The sequence below is a fragment of the Schistocerca gregaria genome, chromosome 1 (genome assembly GCF_023897955.1).
Source record: "Schistocerca gregaria isolate iqSchGreg1 chromosome 1, iqSchGreg1.2, whole genome shotgun sequence".
In the NCBI taxonomy this organism is placed as follows: Eukaryota; Metazoa; Arthropoda; class Insecta; order Orthoptera; family Acrididae; genus Schistocerca; species Schistocerca gregaria.
In genome coordinates, this window is record NC_064920.1 from 945,645,480 (window position 1) to 945,655,007 (window position 9,528).

The 9,528-nt window shown below is 37.3% G+C and overlaps 1 pseudogene; it reads right to left on the reverse strand.

The window, feature by feature from the left end:
- Window positions 1-1,287: 1,287 nt before the first annotated feature.
- LOC126291421 (5S ribosomal RNA) lies at window positions 1,288-1,406 on the reverse strand (annotated as a pseudogene).
- Between the last annotated feature and the right edge of the window lie 8,122 nt (window positions 1,407-9,528).

The following is a 9,528-nucleotide window of genomic DNA, read 5'->3' on the forward strand; positions in this document are numbered from 1 at the left end:
TGAGTGTTAACTATTCTAGAAACCCCCAAGGCGCACGTTGTATCAGACACGTAACAACAGTCCCAAGACAACAACTGAACATTTACACTTGCCTTAGATTATCTTCAGTTTCACGTATGTAGTTAGCAAACAGTTACAGTTGTTATTTTCCACATAAATTTTGTTTGTTGTTATTATAATTTATCAACGTCTATTTCGTGGTGAAGTCCTGACTTAACTATTTCTCCTCTGTAACTTGGACGACAAATTTTTTCGACGAAATTACAACTTACGGTATATTTTAATCTTTGTCCCAACGTCTTGGTTGTTACATAACCATTCCAATTCAATGGCAATTCAACAGCAGCCATTTGCAAATGATCCGCAGTTATTTTCTTCCTGAAGTCTGTATTTATAATTTCATCTAATATTGTGTAATGTATGATCTGTCTGCATAGTCTCCTTTCTATGGTCCGCAATTTATTTAGCTTTTAGAGCACATATTTATAGTATGGACCAAATACATCTCTGATTATATCTGTCACATCAGATGTGCAGCTTTCTTAGTATAAAACTACAATTTTCAATGTTTCCTGGGTGTTAACTTTCCTTTGAAGTCACAATTTTTAAGTATATGCAGTCAAGCCATTTAATTTACCTGCGCTCATATACTCAACCGAAATAATACTGTTTCTCAGATAAATTATAGTATGAATACAAGGAACGAAAAGATGAAACATCTGAAGAAACTTCCACAAAAAGCTTAGAGACTTATAAAAAGTGTCCTGTGGTCTGCTTTTTTTGTTCTCATTATACTAACTATACAAACTGTAGTATTTTTGTAAGCGATAATTGGAACTCTTGGGGAAAACATATACAAGAAAATGTCGAAGCAGATAAAAATACGAAATCTCTTATCTCATGAGACTGTCATCTTATTTCGACAAAACACATTAAACTCTTTCCTAATTTGGGGAGATCGATAAAATTATAGGACCCTTGCAAGGTACAGAATGGATAAACTACCTTCTACGTACAACAATTAATTTGTTCTTCAAAGAGACTCGAACAACTGTTTTCTGAGAGAAATTAAAAAAAAAAAACGCCATCTGAACAGGCCTGGAAGGCCCAACGGTATCGACCGACCACCGTGTCATCCTCACCCCTTGGACATAATTGGATGCAGATATGGAGGGGCATGTGGTCACCACAACGCGCTCCTGACCGTTGTGTTTTCATTACTGGTGCCATTACTTCTCAGTCAAGTAGCTCCTCAACTGGCCTCACAAGGACTGAGTGCACCTCGCTTGCCAACAGCACTCGGCAGGCCCAGACGGTGACCCATCCAAGTGCTAACAAAGACTGACAGCACTTAACTTCGGTGATCTGACGGGAACCGGTGTTACCACAGCGGCAAGGCTGTTGGCGCGAAACTATATCAAAACGACCTCGTAATCATTCGGTTTCATACAGAGATTTTGCGCTATAGAAATTATTGACGTGAAAGTACAAGAATACCAGCTGATGAAAAGAAAAATGCTTTTCACTGTTTCTGTCACACTTCGGGACACATCTGCTGCAACACTCTTCTCTGTACAAAAACTAATTAACCAAAGGTTACTAAACGCTCGTAAAATATACAATTACAGTTGGTACAATTCTTGCTCCCCGCCAATCTGGTATTGTCAACACAGGATGTAAAATAGGACATTTTATATTTATTTTCTATGTGATGTGCTACGGTACGTACCATTGGATACTTTAGAAATGTTCTTATCTAGTGCACAAATCATAAATTATGGCTTGCTTTGAATAAAATACGGAGCAGCACAATTTACTATGGTTTAGTAACAATGTAACATTTTCCCCACTTTAGTCTTCTAGGATTAAATATCTCGTTCATCGTTATCAAATCCTTCTTTGTTGGCGCAGCGGGAAAGCTAGTGACTTTGAAGTCATCATGTACAATTAATAGCAAAGTGCCCCTTTTACTATGATGGTATTAGTAATTTTTTTCACTCATTTAGTAGTGATCCATGCCGTATATGGTTCTCACGAACAAAGAATTACAGTATTAAATAACAGTTAATGGTTTCATACTGCGTTCGATCAAGTTACCCATACATAGCAGAGATTTCATTACGAAAAAAAAACCACAAAGAAAAATTAATAGCATAGGTACAATATTTTAGAGTTATAATGATTTAAAAATATTTACATGTAGTTATCCGCATTTCTGTTCTGGATTGTTTTAAGAAGTACACTACATCCAGTTTCGTGCAACAAAACCCATTATCATTTACGAACAAATTAATCTGTTTGCTCTTTTTTATTTTTCATAGTCATTATCCTTATTACAGTTTGTTATTGGTAGCCAGTTCGATCAAAAACCAACAATACCGCTTTTATGTTCAGTACCCGCAGGAAAATTATGTATTTACTTTCAAACACAGCTTGTTAATACCTACCGTTCCTAACCACAGTTAGCTTGCTCACTGTTTAGCAATACAATATATGGCATGCATATTTCATTTGTAGAGCGATTAACTAATCGGTTATGAATTACATTGCATTAAGTTAATTTGTCAGTAATATCTCGCTGTTATCAGCTAACTAATATTCTGTCCATTTCTTCTTTCACTTATAATAATAACAGAGGAGAATCCAGATACGAAAGAGCAAAAGTATCGATACTGCTTTCTGACAGTCAAATAACTTGCTCCAATAGTACTTTTACTAATTTTGATTTTGCTTCAGTGCTAAGTACTGCTTCTTATTTTCAAAGAGAAGAGGTAGGAAATTAATTTCACCACATTTTTCTCATCTAAGTCAATTCCTCTTATGAATGGTTGACATTATGGTGAAAAACATTTAGGCATTTTAAACCACGCTTGGTTGTCATCTGTCTTCGTCACTCACTTTGAAAACGACTGCATGTGGCAAACAGTTCGACAGTTTCATTTCACTGTCACATGCCGCATAGTTGTATCATCTCTTCAGTATATAAAACCTCGGTAAAGAGGCGTAGTATAACTCAAGTACAACGCTAGCTAGGACGTCTAACGGCCTTCAGGTCGAGATAATGCCCAGATACAATGCAAAAAATTACTCAGATAGCGGGCTGATCTGCGTGTATTATCTTCTTACACTTCAGTAACTGAGCCAATCAATGAGGTGCCGCACACGAGTTTTATGTGCAGTTTTTGCTGCTTCTAGTGGACTTTGATTTCTAATCTATAGAGCACGATGGAACTTTTCACGTGCGACGTATAATCACACTTCACAAAATTCTGACCCTTATAAAACTTAAAGAGAGATTCGATGAGATAAAGAACAATCGTACTGACTCTTCTTTTTAATCATCGGCAGCAGAAAATTAGTTTTCTGACACTATAAATCGCCAAATCAGAAAACAAACATACTATTTTCAAAAAAATGGTTCAAATGGCTCTGAGCACTATGGGACTCAACTGCTGTGGTCATCAGTCCCCTAGAACTTAGAACTACTTAAACCTAACTAACATAAGGACATCACACACATCCATGCCCGAGGCAGGATTCGAACCTGCTACCGTAGCAGTCGTACGGTTCCGGACTGCGCGCCTAGAACCGCGAGACCACCGCGGCCGGCTACTATTTTCAGTATTTAAATTTTGGCCAGTAATTTTACAGTGAGGGATATTACACATCACCTGTTTCAATTTTACGTTTCACAGTGAGTCCTGTACGCATTTCTGACAGAGTCCAACAACGTAGCATTGAACGATGCAACTTAATATTGCAATTCAGCAAGTCTAATGCTCGTTTAAACATTGCAGGATGTAGATGAGAACTTTAGAAACAATGAACGTTCCAGCAGCGATAGGCTATTATAACCAAATGCGACGGTATCTTACGTTAGTGGTTTAATGAGCTTCCACACTACTGCTCTAAAAGCGCTTCAGGCCACATAGCAGTTTCTTTTTACTGGGAGACATTAATCAAGTCTCAGCACTTTTGTGACAAAAATAGAAGCACAACTCGGGTAATTGTGTTCCATACAAACAGATAAAATTATTGAATGGAGTCAAAATAAAAGCATACAATGAATAAAATATCTAGAATTACTGCCCTTGTGAAATATTTTCACACGTCAAAAGCAGCAGCATCGTGCGTTAATGTGTTAGAAAGCAAAATGGACTTAGCTAGATTTCACGCACAGTATTCGTATTTGCTACTACACAGATAATAAGATTCAAATAATAAAAATTAATGAATATTTTTGTTGTTATTATTAACAAAAAAACTGATTTTATGCAAGGACATGTACGTATAGTAAGAGTATCCAGGGCAAACAAGAAACAAAGACGCCTGTTCTACATCACTCGGGAAAAGAAATAATTCCATCTTAAATTGCCTTTATGTTTTAATGACTAGTTTCTTGTGTTTAGGAAAACTATATTGGCCCGCAACCGTATTGAGCTTTCCATTAATTTTCTTATTTTTAGCCACTGATCCATTACTCGAATGTATTAAGTGTGATACGCAGACTGAATCAAAATAACTAGGTTTTACAATCATAGGCACCGAAATATGTAAATTCCTTATGAGAAAACTTGTTACTTGCTTTTCGAACGTTGTTTCTGCACGAGGTAACTCGTTTGGGCAGTATCATGATAATAAAAATTTATTGAAACGTGAAAATATAAATTCAAATAAATATATTATTCTGGCTCAATTAATTTTATGGATCTGAAACTAACGTAATTTCGCATGATATAATGCACATAAATAAGGCATAATGAGTAAATGATTCAACAGCATTTCCTTTCAGAAAAACATATTAAATGTAATGTACCTTCGTTCATTTACGAGTCAATTCTATTAACAGCCGTTAGCGTTTATATCTCGGACACAAATCTGTCTTCCTAATTAACTGTAAGCTCTTCATTGGTAATTTCCATTTTAATTGTATATCAAGAAAATGTTCCCATCCCATCCATCACCTATATATTTACATAACGTTTTCAGTGTCTGTATCTTTCGACAGAGAGCCCGACTTATCGTACAATCCCTAACATAATAGAAGAGTCTAGGGAGTGATTCTAAAAGTCTAAGTCTGATGTTCATAATTTTTTGTGGAGTAAGACGTTAGTTACATTTGCCTCGATGCAGTTTTTCACTAGGCAGAACATAGTATAACGAACGAAGCAAAACATGGAGAACATGCCCACTGAGAAGGCTTCTGGAACATAGTAACGGGATTCCCAAATTTTACTCTACACTACCTCAGAAACTAAGGAAAGGCACTTTTCTTGTTTATCGACTTCAATTACGTCGTTCTACACAATGAGTAATAAGCAAGCCCTGTTTTAAAATGATAATTAATATTTAATTTCGCAACTATTTTATATCAATCATTTTGTTAAAGTATTTTTGCGCGTATTTGAGATTTCACCGCAGAGTGAAAATCGCCAAAAATTGGCAACCAGTTTTCAAGAGGTGCTCGAACTCATTGATATAGATATCTATTACGACGAAAGCTATGATCGTAGGGACAAACACAAAGGAATACAGTTGACTTTTGAGTACACTGTTCATCTGCTGTATCGATGGCCTAATAGCAGATTTTTGGGAACGTTTACCATGGTCCTTCTCACGTCAGTGCAATCTTAAAGCACGGTCGAAAAGTTGTTCGACCGTTCGAAGGCAAGCGCAGCAGCGCGCGGCCGACTTACCTGGGCGGCGGGCGTGGGGAGGGACGTCTTGCGCGAGGTCGCGGCGCAGCGCAACTGACCAGCGTGAGCGCAGCGCAGTCCATTCAGTAGGAGCCCGCACAGGCCTGGACGCCTACGCGCAGCGCTTCTCCTCGCCGGCCTCCATTCACGGCTCGCGTTCCTCCCTCCAGACTGGACTCACTGGACCAGACTTGTCCGAGCGGACAGGCGGAGAGTGGAGGCGCCCGTCTCAAACGACGCGCGGCAGACGAAGGTACGCAGGGCCCAATTATGTCTAACGTCTGGAATATTAACATTTAACGCTTTTAACAATACAAAGGTTTGATGAAATAAACAAAACATAATATTACTTACTTTCGTTTAAATCACTGGATGCGAACTGGACAACATCCAGTCTGTCGAACTACGTATCATATAAAGTGATGCTTCCATCACCAGTCAGTAGACACTTTCTGTGACCTAATGAATGTTGTCACTGGAACGGGCGTTATGTCATAAGTTTTAGTCTTGCCTCCTCCCTTACATTGTGGATGAATTTCACGTCGGTTTTCCTTGGAGTGCCCTGAATCAATCAAGTCATTTGGCAGTACCATTGCTATTAAAAGGACGTGGCCATTTTCCTGCCACAATCTTGAGTTCCGGTTGTAATGATTTCGTCATCGAGGGGAGATGGATGTCAAACGCTTCCTTCCTTTGCTCTTGTTACAAACGTAGAATGGCCGAAATGTATTACACTGACAGTAAAAGCCAACCAAAATCGGGAAGACTCTTGCCATCAAAGTGATATCGTTGCCTAATAATTTAGTCATCAAAATAAAGAAATAAACTTAAGGTGATGTGAAATAATAAACTGATCTGTGTTCGTTATGAAGTATAATTTTCAAACAATACAACAAAAGCTTGGCAAAATACATCGAAATTTTAAAGAACACACTTTCTATGCCCAGCTGTAACTTCCGCATTTAGTTTTGTTTTTAGATCTTCTGTCAATATGCGAAACATTACGCTTGGAAATGTGACACTGCATCATTAGAACACGGTTACTTTTCCACAGAAGCAATTTCGAATACTTTTGCTATGTCTTAAACCATAATTTTATTAAGAGCTGAATATGATGAATTCAAGTTTGAAATCAGTAGTTTAGTATTAATTCTACTACTCATGACTGTGTTGCTGGTAGCAGAACATTTTTTGTAGTTAGAATATTAAAACTATCTGTATTTTGACTTTAGCGCTTTTAATTAGGGTTTTCCCTCTTTTTTATATGCTTTTTAATTTTCAAAATGCAAATCTGCCGTGTCAAAGAATGAGCCCAAACATCTGTATCTAATACGGATTTTTACGACAGCAAAACTCATTTTCATTTTTCACTCTATTTTCTCTCTGCTAAGAAAGTACAGAATTACGATGTTAGTGAGTCGATAGCGGCATTCTGAAGTTAAGGTGATTATTTTGTAAAAACATTTTATCACTGCTTGTTGTGCAAATTAACGTCTTTTTCCAGCTAAAATTACCTTTGTCCTGACAAAGTACAGCGGATGAAAGATGCGTATACTGAATAATGATGATAATGATAATAATAATAATAATAATAACTCGATCGGTAATACGTCTACAGCAGTCCATTCTTAATGACCATAAAATTAAATTATCACAGATTCTATTACATAGCTATTAGAGATAATATAGGCGATAACAATAGGCTCAGCGAAGGAGATCCCTCTTGCTAGTGCCCATTATTTTCATGTGTGATCCGAGGTCCTTTCACAAATCAATCCAAATAATCCATAACACGTGTTTTATTACTGCATAGGAAAAAACTGACACTTCAAACGACTAAGTACGATGCTCAGTATGCAAATTATCGATAAGAGCACCAGTGTTGGGGGGGGGGGATGTTTAAGGGGGGACTAAACAGCTGAGGTCATCAGTCCCAGGACCAGTGTGACAGGCAACTTTACAGAAAAATTAAAATGCTTTCCGACAGAAGAAAAACCGTTCATACACCTAAATTTATTTTAACTGATGAATTTAATCTTATAGCGTGGGTGATAACAGTATTTCAAGTCTGTTTGTATGCGTAATGTCAACCTTTTCTGATTGCAAATTGTAGACACAGTTCAGAAAACTGAATGTTCTCACACGAGACATGAGATTTCGTCCATCGTAGATGAAAACTGGATTTATGAAGCGTATTACATCATACAATTTCGCATATGATTTTAATAGTTTTTTGATATGTGAACATTTGTTCTTATCTGCTCTTCATTAACTGCAATAATAAAAATAAACGACGAGAATCATTTACCTATTCCTGTCAGCACATTTACTGTGTTAAGTGCGAAACTAATATATGCAGTAGTACAAACAGAATTTTTCTAACCCTAATATGTTAAAGACTTATCTCATCTTAAACCTTCCTTCATTTTGCATACTTCACTGTTACTTCCCTTCGGTATCCAGATAGTTTTAGGAACCTTATATTGCTGTTTTTAAGATATTGACGAGTCGCTGGTTTCTCCTAATTTAATGGCTCTGAGCACTATGAGACTTAACATCTGTGGTAATCAGTCCCCTAGAACTCAGAACTACTTAAACGTAACTAACCTAAGGACATCACACACATCCATGCCCGAGGCAGGACTGAGCGCCTAGAACCCCTTGGCCACCGCGGCCGGCGTTTCTCCTACTTCAAGCAAACTATCTTCCGTACGCGGACACTTGGACACAGTTTCCAGCGTGATCGACTACCAATAGGTATTAGAACTTTCTCAGTTATTTAATCCCACTGTTATAAATGATGACTAAATGTTAGGACCTCTTACCTCTGCTACGAATCATCAGTGGTCTAACATGAAACGATACATTCCTCAGTTTTATTGACTTCGTTAAACACCAGAAATCAAGACTTTTCAAGTGCAAGATTTTCTTTCCTCGGGGAGGCACTACATACTAAATCACCACAAAGAGTTCTGATCATAGTCCATTTGTGATACAAACAATCACACAGATTCAACTTTACGCAGAGTACTAGGTTAATAAAATAAATGAGAGTGAACAGTTTTCTTTACTCTCGTTTTCTCTACACTCGTTTACTGTGTGCAAGGGAAGCATCACCCTGCACAACGCCAAAATAAAGTTGTAGAGGAAATGCCATAACAAATTTAGTCTTCTACAGCTTCATCTGTACTAATCAAAAGACAGTAATGAGTAGCTTGTAAACAGTGACAGTGAAAGTTTAAAGTAGTGATGTCTTTCACCGCAAAAATAATGGGGAAACCAGAAAGTGAAACATAGTGCATTCACACACACACACACACACACACACACACACACACACACACACACACAATTAATTAATGTTAAATGTAACATTCCTAGTCGGAAATATTCGATGTAAATAACTTTCCCACGTTCAGAATTATGTGGTTGCAGATGACAAATTGTGAAAGAAAAACAATTGTAACGCAAAACATAAAAACATCACAAAAACCTCAGCATGTGGTAACAGCGTATGTACAAAAAAATTTCGGTTTTCGCATTTGTGAACACTTTCTTAAAAACTAGAATTTCTATATGTGCAAGTAACGAAGAGTTTGTTTAATAGAAAGAAACTAAATATCCATTGATGACGCTGTGACGTCAGTGAAATATGTCTGGATAAAATAGAAAGGCAGATGCCATCCAAAAACATTGTTGTTTGTCAGCAAACATCGACACAATGACTTCAACCTGAAGATGAAATAAAAGGATGGTTGCGCTCTTCAGAACTATTGTTGCTCTTGTTGTCATTTTTGTCAGCGTCTGCGTCTTCAGTTCAAAAGACTTGTTT